The sequence below is a fragment of the Cavia porcellus genome, unplaced genomic scaffold (genome assembly GCF_034190915.1).
Source record: "Cavia porcellus strain 051 isolate PalLab524CR breed Dunkin Hartley unplaced genomic scaffold, mCavPor4.1 scaffold_13, whole genome shotgun sequence".
Classification (NCBI taxonomy): Eukaryota; Metazoa; Chordata; class Mammalia; order Rodentia; family Caviidae; genus Cavia; species Cavia porcellus.
This window is the reverse complement of record NW_026947496.1, coordinates 49,656,176-49,670,347: the sequence shown is the minus strand read 5'-3', so window position 1 is coordinate 49,670,347 and position 14,172 is coordinate 49,656,176.

Here is a 14,172-nt window from a genome sequence, read left to right as displayed (position 1 = left end):
CAAGACGGTAATTAACCTGCACATTGTCAGGGATAACAGAAATATGGTTATGCTCAAATCTTTTTGGGGACCCCAAGTCTTTGGCCTCTATCACTAAACAAGGATAGCCTTACCAAGTATACCAACTTCTGTTTCTTATTGCTTAAACTGACGTCAGCAGAGCATATAAGCGAAGTTGGCTGCTGCCAGTTCGTGATCTTGGTTGAATCATCCCACAGACTGAACCCTCGGGGGACCAGGTCAGGCCACAGAGCATGCATTGGCATGACGAGTTCACGCATGATTGTCGTGGCCTTTGGCACCATTTAAAAGTGAGACTGTCGCTGCTTCCTGTGTCAAGAAAACCTACATTTCTGATAAATGATGGTGGTCGGGATTGGAAAATTCATGTCCAACCTTTGGCAACAAGCTACAGTTCGCTCCCTCAAACTGACTGCTTGCAGTTTGCAGCCACAATTGGATGTGAGTACCAGGTCCTCAGCCATTGCCCTGGGTGCAGTAGAGATTTGACTTGGAGTTTTAACCCTAGCATAATCTTTCCTATAATATTTTTCATTCTTTATCTAAAGACAGCTATTTCTTTCTGTGCCACCCAGCTCTGGTTTTCTTGTTTCCTCTTGGAAAGAGGGCAGTCCACAAAGTTCAAGGGGCAGCTTAAATGATCCAGCTCAGTTCTGTTTAACTTTTGGGTTGATTTTTGGCATTTGGATCTGGTTTTCTCCTTATTAACAACCTTGGCTTTGACAACTTTTTAATTCATATACTACAAATAATTATTTATGTATCTGTCCTTCATTTTTAACAAATCCAGGGAAGCAATTTTGTTTTATCAACTTTGTTTTCCTCTTGTTGAATCCCTTCACCCAACATATATTTATTAAACATCACAGTGTGCCATGAACAGACCAGCAACAAAAGATACAAAGGACACAAATTGGTCCTTGTCTCAAAGCATTTACGGCAGTATTTCTCACCGTGTGTTATAAATCAATTCAATAGGAAAAAAGATCCCCTGGACAAATAAATTTGAAAAATATCCTCTTAAATTACCCCTCTGCCATGCACACATGCACATACCTGTTGCCACCACAGTCCTTCTGAGGACCTTTAATATGCTAATTTGCACTATGTATATCCAAAAGGTAGAATAAAACGTATAATGTTTCCTAAAATGTGTTGACCACAGAACTATATTTTATGTAATATAATCTTAGGGGGAGAAGTATTTTGTGAAATAATTCTCTAGGGAATGGTGTAGAGGCTGGTGGAGGGGTGAAATATAAAAGAATGGCTGAAATAAATCCAGTTGACAATAGGGAAAAGACATTTTTGCTCTTGAGGAAGATACAGAAAATAAAAGGGAGCGCTTAAGTATTTAGATCTTGAAGAACATCTGTTGACAAAGTGAGTTAAAAAGATATATCTGCATTTAACTTAATATATACTACGACAAATTGTAATAGTTACATTTTGCTTGTATAGTAAGCCCCCGATTGGTAAATAACACAGTGAAATTGGGGAAGGTTCAGTAATGACCTCCAAGATGTCCATGTGATGAGCGATCATCTCTGGAACCTGTGAACATGTTACCATAAATGGCAAAAGTGATTTTGAAGCCGGGCGTGGTGGCTCACGCCTATAATCCCAGCACTCTGGAGGCTGAGGCAGGAGGATCGTTGTGAGGTTCAGACCAGCCTGGGCTACAAAGTGAACTCAAGGCCAGCCTGAACTGCATAGAGACCCTGTCTCAAAAAGACAAAAAAAAAGTGACTTTGAAAATGTGATAATGTTCTTAAAATGAATAGATTATCCTAGCATCATCCCAAGAGTTCTTAGAAGAGGAATGCAGGAGATCAGAGACAAAAGAAGCAGAGATTTAAAGATGCTAGATTGCTGATTTTGAAAAGGAAAAGAAAACACAAAACAACAACAACAACAACAAACCACCAACTAAAATGCATCACAGCCTGGGATGCTGGAAAGGGAAGGGGAACAAATTTTCCCAAAAACCAGAAGGAACAGAATCCTAAAGACCTGTTTTAGACTCCTGACTTTCAGAACATAAAGCTAATAAATCTATGTTCTTTTTTTAAATCTATGTTCTTTTAAGCCACAACATTTGTAGCATTGTCTCACAGCAATTATGTAGCAATAAGATACTGTTTTTCTTTATTTCTTTATTTTTAAATTTAAAATTACACTCTTAAAAATTATTGACAACTTTAAATAGTTTTCGTAAAAGAATTACTACTGATATGTGCTATGTTAGAAATTGAACCTGAGGATATGTTACATAGTATTTAATATATTTTAGATAACAAATTTAATCATGTTAAAAAATTTTCTTATGATTGTGAAAAATAGCTTTTCAAGACAAATAGCAGTGGCATTATTTTACAATTTTTGCAGTTTGTACTCACTTTCTTAAGGGAAGGTAGCTAGATTCTCACTCACAACCACTTCTTTCTTCAGTCTGTTACAATGTTACATGCCATATAGCCTCTGGAAAGCTCCACTGTGTTCTCATAAGGAAATAAAAATGAAAAGTCAACAATATCTTAGCATTGTGGTGAAAATTGTTTTGATCTCCCAGATTCCAGACAGACTTGCCAGGACTCAGGACCACACTGAAGGCTGATACAGGAAACTTACTATGTTCTGGGCTCTTGGATTAGTTGGACTGTCTGATTTAATTCTCACAACTCTATATGGTGCTGTTATATGCACTATTTGTCTTCGCAAAATTCATATGTGAAGATCCTAACATGCAAAGAGAGGGTCTTTGGCAGGTAATTAAGATATGAGGCTAGAGCCCACATGAATGGATTGGTTCCCTGACAAAGGGGACCACAGAGATCTGTTTAGCCCTCTTTCTGCCTTGTGAAGATATGATAGAAAGCTGGTTTTCTCCATCTAAGAAGAAAGCTTCCCTAGAACCTAACCCTGCTGACACCCAGATCTCAGATATTCCAGCCTCCAGGACTGTGAGATAGATATTTTTGTTGTTTATAAGTCATTCAGTCTACAGCATTTTTATTATGGTAGCCTAAACAGACTAAGGTAAGTAAATACTAATACTAGCCCATTTTAGTGGTAAGGCACTGAAATTTAGCAAAGATAAGTACCGTATCTCCAGCCATACAGTGGTAGGATCAAAATTCAAATCCAGGTCCCCTGACTGTGTGGCCTGAGCCCATCCCCTCTCAGTCCCAATTAACTTGATATATTGTTAGCATGCATCATTTTTCACGTGCCTAAAGCTCGCTGCTCTATACCTTTATTCTAATCTTTTTCTCTTCCAGAGAGACCACATGCTAAGCTTTTCACTCACCCACTACAACTTGTCTGGATTACCTCTATTAAACTAGAAAATTATAGCTCCATACAGCTAACAGGCAATTAAAATCCTTCTTCCTTCTTAGTACTTATGGAAAAACTGAGGCCCAGGAGAGGAAGGATACTTGCATGTGATTATATAACACAGCTAGTTATTAGCGGAACAAGGATAAGAACTCAGCTCTCCTAAGCTACTGAACTGTGACTCTCCTATGATATCATGTTACTTTATATCCCCTAATACCACTGAAGATTTTTTAAATGTAATAGCAAAATAGCACTGTCCTTATGCAGCATTTCAATTTAGCTGTTACCCAATACTGTCTTCTGTAGAAAGATACCGGAATGGTTGAAATTGTGAAGGTTTTCAGATTAGCTAACGAGGGACGTGTTTCTGGCTCCTTGAGGGATGATATTTTATTCCATTGTAATAGTAACATCAACCTTAATAACAAGTGGGCACTTAATAAATATTTATTGAATAATTAAATAAATTAATGTTTCCATCCACTCACTATATGTAACTCACTGTATGTTTTTAAAGTTTTGTCTGCAGAAATGTGATTTATTTTATAGCTCCCTTGGTGGAGGTCACATAGGAGACTTACATGCAGAAACAACCACTGAGATTTTATGTGGCAATGAAGTTTCATGATTTTGCCTTTTGTTTCCCTTTCTGATTCCTGCTCATGACCACAGCCTCCAGCCTCCACCCTCACCACCAGAAAAGAGGGAGGGAAACTTTAAAAAAAGAAGGAGGAGGAGAAACAGAAGGAAGAAAAGATAAAGAGCCTTTGTAACAGCTCAGACTTTATCTACAGCTTCCTCTTGAAACCGCCCAGCCCTTCCCCTCAGATTGTAAAACTGCCCTGTATTAGTATTTATTGTGAAGGGAAAAATAAGAAGGGAATCACCTTTCCAAATGCTCTCAAAAGTCACAAGATTGCAAGGTGAAAACGTTCAGACAGTTGGCGAGTCAGTGTCAGGAAAGGCTTCCTCTTGTTTGGGGCACACCTGCTCGCCAAGAAGGTTCTGGCTCTAGTGTCTAGGGACAGGGGCTTTACAGAGCCCAGTGGCACAGCTGTTTGCCTTAGGAAAATTGCTTACACTGTAAATACTCCAAGGTATTGTGCCTGTTGTACAAAAATCTTGGTTCCAGAGCAAATACATAAATCTGACCCTGACATGGGCAGCTTAGCGGCCACATGTTGGGAAATGTTCTGAGTTTTCTTTATGAAAGCAGATTGCTTTGCCCCGTGGAATTAGGGGATCCTGTTTTCTTTTTTCATTTCAGGTCCTCAGGCTCTCAGGATAATTGAAAGCAAGCAGGTTATACCAGGTGCTGCGAGGACAATGAAAAAAGCACTGTTGAACCTAAAAACATTAGTCATCTGGGGAATTTTCCCCTTCTTTTCAAGTATGACCTGATGGAATTAGCTGTTCAATATAGTAATTCCAATTTAGTTGGACCCAGTGGGTTTTGAGGCAATGCTATAATGGAGCAGTAGGTATTTTCAAATAACTGGTTTGTCTTATGAAAAGGAAAATAACCAAGCAGATACCAAAGTTCTAAATAAATAAGAAAAAAATCAGTGAAATAGTTGAGTTATAATAAAATACAAAGCTTGTTCCACTTGTAATCTTCCCTGCAGCTGTAGATTCACATCCAGTCTCTTTGCCCCAAATACAATCTCTTTGTCCAAATCAAAATTAGTGTAAACTCAGTCAACCCTAAACCAGGACCCAACAAATTACTCAAACCTTTACTATTCTGACAGTCCTGTTCTTTATAGCCACTTCCCTTTGTTACTTAAATTCTTCCCCCTCCAAAAAGAATAGTTGAAATTTATGGTTAGGAGAAATAACTGATTATTTCTGGCAAGTTAACTGAAGGAGCCAATTGTTCCATACGGCAAGAATCAGAAGGCTGAGGAGCCATTCACAAGGAAAGACTGATGTGCGAAAGGCCAGAGCAATGTTCCCTCCATTGTGTGATAAAAGGTTTTCATGTTTGGTTCCAAATTCCTAAAGGCAGCCTGGTGTGTAACAGGCTCCACCATCAGGAAAGCATGAGAGAGCTGAGAGTTCATGCTTCACACTTGCGACGGGGTCAACCTCCAGGATACAAAGGTTTCCTGTTCACTTTTGTTGAAGTGGTCAAGACCTTTTGCATAATTGTCAAGACAGGAACAACAAAATGGCTGCTTTGCAGTGCTCACATGTGTCCTGAATGGCCTCAGGCTTCTTCAGATTCCAGTTAGGAATGAAATCATGGAGCCACATAAGACCTTTTTCCGTCTGTCACACACACACACACACACACACACACACACACACACACGCACGCACGCACACACGCATGCACGTACACGCACGCACAGAGTGTTTCTAGGAACCCATAAAGGGATGTATAGTTACAACAGCTTTAATTAGGTGATTCTGCTACAGGGAACTTCCAAGTATTGCCAAGATTTCTCTGCAATATTCTATGAGGCAGTAGAATCCTGGCTACCACTATCCTACTGTTTCCCCAGATGCTGCCACCAATACATAAGGACTTCCATTAAACCAGGGTACAGCTGGGTCCTGTCTAGAAGAGAGGTTGTCCTGCTTCACACTTTGCTATCTGAGCCTGAGCCACATTACATTTGCTCACATATGTGTCTTTGTCGGTTTTGTGTTGCTATAATAAAATATCCAAGGCTGAATACGTTATAATAGTGATGGTGAAACTTTTAGAATTTTCAGTTGTGCAAACAGCCAGCCTAGCATGAGTGCCATAAGTTGAGCACAACTGCTTCAAACAAGAGATTTATTTAGCTCATAGTTCTGGAAGTTCAAAAGCATGATGCCCACATTTGCTCAGATTTCATGAGGACCTTGTGGCAGGTATCATCACATAGCATAATGATGAGGATGGGGGGAGGGAGAGAGAGAAAAACAAAATAGGAAGAAAGAGAAGGAGCCAGAGTTACAACAACCTGCTTTCTCAAAGTTAGCCTGTTCCTGTGGCACCTACACTAATCTCTTTTGAGGATGATGTAATGAAATTCCATCAGGCCCCACCTCCTCAAGATTTACCACATTTCAGTGTTGTTAGATTGGGAACCAAGTTTCCAGCATGTGAATTTTTGAGGAACAAAACATAGCACCAACCTCCTTCCCTTAAGACAACTGAGCCTTTCAGTGTAGCCTCCCACGAGGCATAGGCTGCGTCCATGGGACGAACAGACCCCACCTGCTTCCCTCCGGCCCCACCTCCCTACTCACAAAGCTTCTTATAGAGTGAAACCTTTTTCTACTAGAATCTCAGTGTATGATGCAAATCATACACTGAGTAGACCTTAAACACTGAAACCATGAGAGGCAAGCGACTTCTAGACTCCACTGTCACACATGGTGGATCAAAGCAAGATCCCAAAATAAATGGGTTTCACTTATGTGGGTGACGGTCTGACAGTCTTTCAGTCTTCGTTAATCCTCAGGCGTGTTTATTATACAGAGAGCTAAAAATGAGAAAACCTTAGAATTTTTAAAAAAGATGCTAAAATGTGAACTATCAAGATGATCTGGTTCAGTCAACCACAAGTAGAAGAAATTCCAACGTTATGTCCTCTGCATGGTCCTAATAACAATATCAACTCTAATCACTAACAGGCAGCCATAGCATTAGACTTTATGAAGCATTTTACATACATTATTTCATTTAAATAATAAACTGAACCCAACCCTGTAGACCCCTACTTGTTAAATAGCAATGAAATAGGACTTTCTGTTTCTAAGTAAAGAAGCTTCATTTAAAAAAAAAAATCTTATTAAAAATAGCTCTAAAGGCAATTTGGACATCAAAGAACTTTTTATGAAACAATATTTTGATGAGTTAAGTGTAAATGAATCAGAAGCATATGGATTAAATTTTAGTTAAAATAAACAAGGGTTTAAAAAATAAGACACAAAGTAATTTGAAAACACATCTTATTTAATCCAAAGCGCCTGGGGAAAGAAAGGGAGGTGAAAACTGGCAGCTGGGTTATCTGGAGCTGGAACTTGGGCTGGATTTAGCCAGAGTGACAGAGTGAAATGCTACAAATTTTAATTCCTAAAGGAGTAAAGACCGAGCGGTGTCTTAAAATTTTCCTTGAATTTATAAAATTGCTGTATTAGTGTATTGCTATTAGATAGTGCTAGATAATTAAAATCAGGAATTAAGTAATCCACAGATTGATATTGATAAGGCCACTGAGCTTCTGTTTTTCTAACGTCATTTTTTAACTACTTTTTGGAATGCCGCTGAAGGGTAATGTGCTCAGTCTTTAAAATCTGTGATTTCTCTGATACACATCTGTAATTCCAGTATTCTAGAAGGCTGAGGCAGAAGGATCACAAGTTTGAGCCAAGCTTGGGCAGCATAGTGACTTAGCAAGATCATGTCCAAAAATTAAAAATTAAAGATAAAGACTAGTGTTGTAACTCAGTGTAAAGGTCATGAGTTCAATCTCCAACACTACCAAAAAATCTTTCTCCCTGTCTCTCTTTCTCCTTCTTCCTCCCTCTCTCCCTCTTCCTAGTTTAGCTAAATGTTCCTGAGACTGTTTCTGTATCCTCCATTGATCCACATGACTGTTTTCATGACAGCACCATGCTGTTTTTATTACTGTAGTTTTGTAACATAACTTTAAATCTCAGATTGTAATACTTCCTGCTTGAGGGAAAGGATTAATGGCAATCTGTCTTTTACTATAATTCTTTTTTTAATCTAAACATTCACTACACCTAATATTTTTATCACACTGCCCACTTATGTATAGTGAACATTGCAGCTGGTCATATTTTGCAGATACATTATATTGTGGATATATTATTCTTTTCCAAGAGCAAATAACATTGCAAGCCTTAGCTCTCCTTTTTCCTCCTCTGCCAGGAATGAAATCTGCAAAGCAGTTGCCATTCTTAGTCCAGCCCCAATAGCTACTAAATAAGTACTACTTGGTAGACTATGATAATAAATAGAGTTCTAGGAAAAGTTCGAGGCACCTTCTGGGTGTCTGCAGTAACACTAGATTGTGATGGAGGAGGGTTACAATACCAATTTTCCTCCACTCATTTGTGATATCCCATCATTTACTGCATTCCAGAAACCAGAGCAGCATAAAGCAAATCACCAAGTTGTCAGGGGTTATGTTTCTAAGTGTTCCAACTTCTCCTCTTAGATTTTACAGCTTCCTTATCCACACTCAGACCTGGTGCCCTCATGGCATAGAGAAGAAAATATTGTGCTTGAAGTCACAAACCTGAGTTTGAGACCCCAGCCTCCACTTTCTGGTGGAAAATTTGTCCTATAAAAAAACCATTTCTTTTCTTTTAAGTCACTCCTCCTCATTTTGTGTTTGGGTATTCTGGGCTTAACGCCAGATATACGTTCTACTTTGTGGGATGTTGCCTAGTTTGAAAGTCACATGTGTGCATTCACGAAGTCCAGTAATTCTGATGGCCTGACCTTCATCTGTGCAGACATACGCTGTGTACTCTGTTCTCCTCTCCACTTCATTTCTCCCCAGATTGCTTTCTCCACTTCTCTTTCTCACTGCCATTTCCTGTCATAAGAGCCTGCCTACCCTGGGGACAAGTTCTCCCAGGATCTTTTCCATGAGCTACTAGTCTCTCCCTTCAAGTTCTATACCCCTAACTCTGACATTCCGCATCTGATACCATCCATCCTCACTATTCGGTCTGCAGCAGCATCGTCCCTTCCAATCTTGCACTATCAGGTACAGAGACCACTAGCCTTGTGCGGCTTCTTAATTTCTTGAAATTAAATAAGATATTTAACATGTATGTCCTCAGTCCTGCTGGCCTCAATTCTTGTGTTCAATAACCAAATGTGGAGTGGTTATCATAGTGGATGAAACATGTATAGAGTTCATTCATCATCACAGAAAGATCTGACGGACAGCACAGTTCTGTATTACCAAGGGCTACATCCTTATGCTCCATGTGTTCTACAAACTCTGATTGTCATTTGCTACCCATATCTTTTTGCCTGCCACATGAGGTTCTAGCTGCATCTTTCAGCTTTCAGTCTCTCATGGGGCCAATGTGAACTCCCTTTACAGATCAATAAAAGTAAAATACCACCATTTTGCACTATGCTAAGCACTTTGTGAGGTAGACAATAGCTTTTATCAAACTGTAAGCATTAAGTGAAGTGACTTGGCTAGACCTTGCAGCCAGCAATTTAAACCTTGGCTTTTCTGGCTCACTGCTGACATAAGAGGCTGCTTAGTTCATTGTTGTGTCGGGGTGTCTTGCATTTCAGGTTAGCAGGTTAGCAACACCTCTGGCTTCTACCTACTGGATGCCTGGAACACCTCCCCAACTTGCGACAACCAAAACATCTCCAGACATTGCCAAGTTCCCCCAAGAAACATCACCTTCCACTCAGAACCACTGGACTAAATCAGTCAAAGTTGGTCAGATGTGTGAATGGATGCCCCTCAGAATGCTGACTTCTAGCAAGTGAGAAGCAAAATGACAACTACTGTTGGGAACAGCGAAAAAGCCCTTCCTTTAACCCCTCCTAATGCCCCCAACTCCCTTTCTGGGAGGTGTTCTGAACTGCTCCCTCCCGTGCTGGGCAGAGATAGTCAGCCAGCCCACTCTGGCCACCTGGTTTGTATGCACTGTCCCAGCGACTAGCCCCGTGCAGGATGGCTGGGTTTTTGAGACCTGTGGGAGGAGAAGGCAGAGCTTCTGCCCAGGTCGTACAGTGCCTCTGCGACACTGACATCAGAAGAACAGCTATCATGAACTGGGAGAGGAGACTCAGGGCCTAGAAAGTGACTTTGAAGCCACAACAGGCAAGAGGACATGTTACAGTAGGGTGCGGTATCCATCTTTGTAAGCAGTCACTAGTTGAATAAGGCAGGTCAAAATGGTCTTTTCAAAATGGTAGGATCTGCTAGGGTAGTTCTGCCCCACCATAATTTCAGCTGTCCCTACCACCCCAACTTCACCTGCTTTGTTTGATTGTTTTGTAAGTATGGAGACTATAAATGCTTCTAAGGAAAACATTTTTTCAAACAAATATATATCTAAAGCAGCATTTCCTCACTAACCCTCTGCAAAATTCTGTAGATAAAAAGTAGGTCACATAAATTCAAGAAATGTCAATTAATCTGTCCCCTCTCTGGGCTTCCCAATGTGTATTTGTATACCAAGGCTCTGAGAAGTCCTGCAACAAAAGAATGTGAATCACAAGCAAAATGCACCTTCTTTAGCAAACTCAGCTAAGAGGGGATCACACTTCCTCACTAGCCCTTTGGGAAGAACTGAGATCGTAAAAAGAACTAGCATAAAAATATGTCTAAAGGTGAGAGCAGCCAGGTATAAGGACGCACACCTGTAATCCCAGAACTCTGGGAGGCTGAGGCAGGAGGATAGAAATTTAAGCTTAGCGCAGGGAATTTAATTGATTTAGCCAGTCTCTGTCTCAAAATGTATATTTTTTTTTCAAAAGGTTAATGGGAGGCTGAGGCAAGAGGATCAGAATTTTGAGTCCAATCTGGGTAACTTAGGCCACTAGGTGAAAGCTTGTCTCCAAGTTAAAAATAAATAAATAAATAAAGGCTAGAGGAGACACTTGGCAATTTAATGAGATCTTGTCCTAAAATAAAATAAAAAGGGCTGGGCATGTAACTCAGTACAAAGGTCCTGGATTCAGTCTCCAGTACCATGGAAAGAAAAGTGTGATTATGAGCACAAACATCTGCTAGAGCACAGGGAGGATGCTCTTTGCAATGAAGCAGAAAAACCTTGACTTAAGGACCCATTGGATTTAGAACAAATTTCACAGGCTCACATTTTAAAAAGAAAAAAAAATTGAAAAAGGACTAGAACATTTTTCTACGATGAATATGTAAAGAATTATTTTTACAAAAATAATCTGTTTACAGTTTCATTTTAGGTTCAGAATTTCAGATGTTCTCCATCTCTTTTTTTTTATGAGTTCAACTCCTGGCTTTAATTAAGAGTACTATACTCAGTTTTTAATGAGCAATAAAATCCAGAAATGAACAGTTACAGTTTATGAATAATGGTCATCATCAGGCTGAAGCGGTCAGCGGCCTCTCATGCCCTCCCCTGGAGCTATTTCCTCTTTTCCTTGTCCCTCTTCCTTGCATAGCTTTTCTAGAGCCACCACAGGAATACCAGGGCTCCCAGAGCTCTTGCCCTGTTAGGTCACAGGGCTAGTATGTGGCAAAGCAATAGAAAATTTCCCTGTCATCCACGCCATCTTCTAAAATGACAGCAATAACCATGGCAACACCAATAAATGAGGTAGCTTCCTGCCAGTTAGTATTAAAAGTGCTGTTCTAAAAGAAGAGGTTTGGCCCTGTCCAGAGAGATGGTTAGGACCTACCTGGAGGAAGTCCATCGCTAGTTGTACAGAAGGAAAAAGAAACAGAAAGTGAGACAGAGACAAGCTAGAGCTACCACACACCCTTCAAAGTCACCCACAGTGACCCCCCTCTTCCAGCTGGGCCCCATCTCCTAAAGTTTCCACTATCTCCAGTGACATCCCATATCAAATCCATAAGAGATATCTTGCTGCTGTAAACAGAAGCTTATATTTTCTATTTATTACTAATGGAGAGAAATGTAATTATATACATATACATGGCATGTTCAAAGCAAAAAGCAGTTCTGGAAGGTTCTTTTGTCTTCATTTCATTGCTACGGCTGCCTCTGTGCCTGCACTGATTCAGAACACTTACTTTTCATGGTCATTGTGACTTTGAGAAAGATATAGAAGTCTCATGTTGCCAGAGCTGGTGAATAAAATGGGTAACTATAGAGATTCCATTCCCATCTCCATCACGGTCCTGGAAGTTTGTATTTATAATCCCATGTAAAATTATTGGAATTCAAAATAACTGATGATATAGGCAATTCTATTTGAGATAGCGGGAGGCATTATGGTAACCATTGTTGGTCACCTTGTATTATGTTTTTACATTATCTATTATGTCCACCCTTTTGATTTGACTGACTCTGTTCTGTTGTCACATTTGGTTTTACTCTCTTCCAAAAAAGTAATAAGAACTGTGGGAGCAATGAAACCCAAAATGTGTAATAGTCATTGTACAAAAGAGAGGAAAAGAAAGTGCTCTAAACAATATAACTGCATGCATATTTAAGTGTATAAGATAGACAATGATATTACTGAGTTTTGTTGGATCATTGAACAGAACTGTTTGCAGTCTCACTGTTTGAATGTCCACTTTATATGCTTTAATCTTGTAACTTGAACAAATATGTATAAGATGACAATATGTAATCCATTAACTAGTGATTTCCTACTTTTTTTTTCTGAAATTCTGTATAACTTGTACCCTTTTTCTGATTTTTTTTTCTTTTTCTCCTTAAATAAAAGAAAAAGAACATCAAAAAAAAATTATTGGAATTCTACTGAGTTAATTCCAATCTACCAATTCCAGTGCAACCCATGGCAAAAATAAAGATTTTAAGACTTATTTATAATTATGGGGGGCTACGGGGTCTTGATTCTGGCCTGGATAAAGGTTTATCAAAACAAAGGCCTAAACCCAAGACCTCATCCAGATTTTATTAATTCATGAAGAAGGGTGTAACTTGAGGATGAGTAACTGTGAGAATGGCGGGAGATTGGAGACTGTGAGCTGGGCTAGATAAGAAGCCAGAAAGCGCCTCTGCAATACACAGAGAAAAGGATATGCAGAAGGACCAATCTGCATAACACAACTGAAGCAGCATCTAATCTTTAGGCAGTGTGCTTCAGCTCTCATATGCAAACTTTTTCTGCCCTGGAAATTATAAGCTCTTATCTGGAGGCTCAGTCCCAGTTGACAGCCTTGGAGTGGTGGCTCTCAGTCCTGCCCACCTGGCTCAACCGTAGGGAGTCACAGAGCAAGGAAACAGCATACCTAGCTTCAAAGATTAAGTGTCAGCCCTTCCAAGAGCCAGTTGAAGGGAAAAGGAAATGGCTTAGCCAGCTCTACGCATATCAGTACATGGAGATAGGGCCAGGTTTAGCCAAAGTGGAGGTAAATGCTCTTTGTTCACAGAGAACATTCAGGTGGTCCTTCACAGATAAGAACATACTACAATGTTTTTATTTGATAGAAATTATCATAAATATTTGTTTAATGAGAGTGATCAAAACCTACAGTAAATGTTTAAATTTAACAGTGCATTTCAGTAAAAGTTATATTGCTATTAATCTGCCTCAAAATATTAAAAATCCTCCCATATTTCAAACACACTTATTCTATTATTCTTAGCAATGTCTTTAAATGAAAAACATTTTTTATTAATTTAAACAGTCACTATATCTTTCAAATGTCCCCTTTAGTGTTCTATTTTTTTAAAGAAGAAAACAGCGATACAAAATTTCAAAACAAGATAGTAGGACAGTAACAATGGTTAACACGTTGCATATTGTTATCTTCAAAATAGTTGCTCATATTACAAGATATTATAGACATGAAAAATTGATCAAACAATATAAACACAAACCTTTCTTTTCAGTGGACTAATAGAAATTAGTAGTATAACTATATTAAGTCTCTTGTGTATATATAGATATTTGTGTATATATTTTTCCTTTTCCCTTCCTTCTTTCCTCCTTTCCCTTATCCCAGTTTCTCTTCCCTTTTGAACAGTTTTTTCCCATTACCTATTGTGTACTTTGGAGCTTACTTATTCTTTCAAATTCTTACATTTGGGAGACAATACAATGTTTACACATGTGTATCTGATTTATTTCCCTTATGAGTATGGTCTCAAGTTGCGTCCATT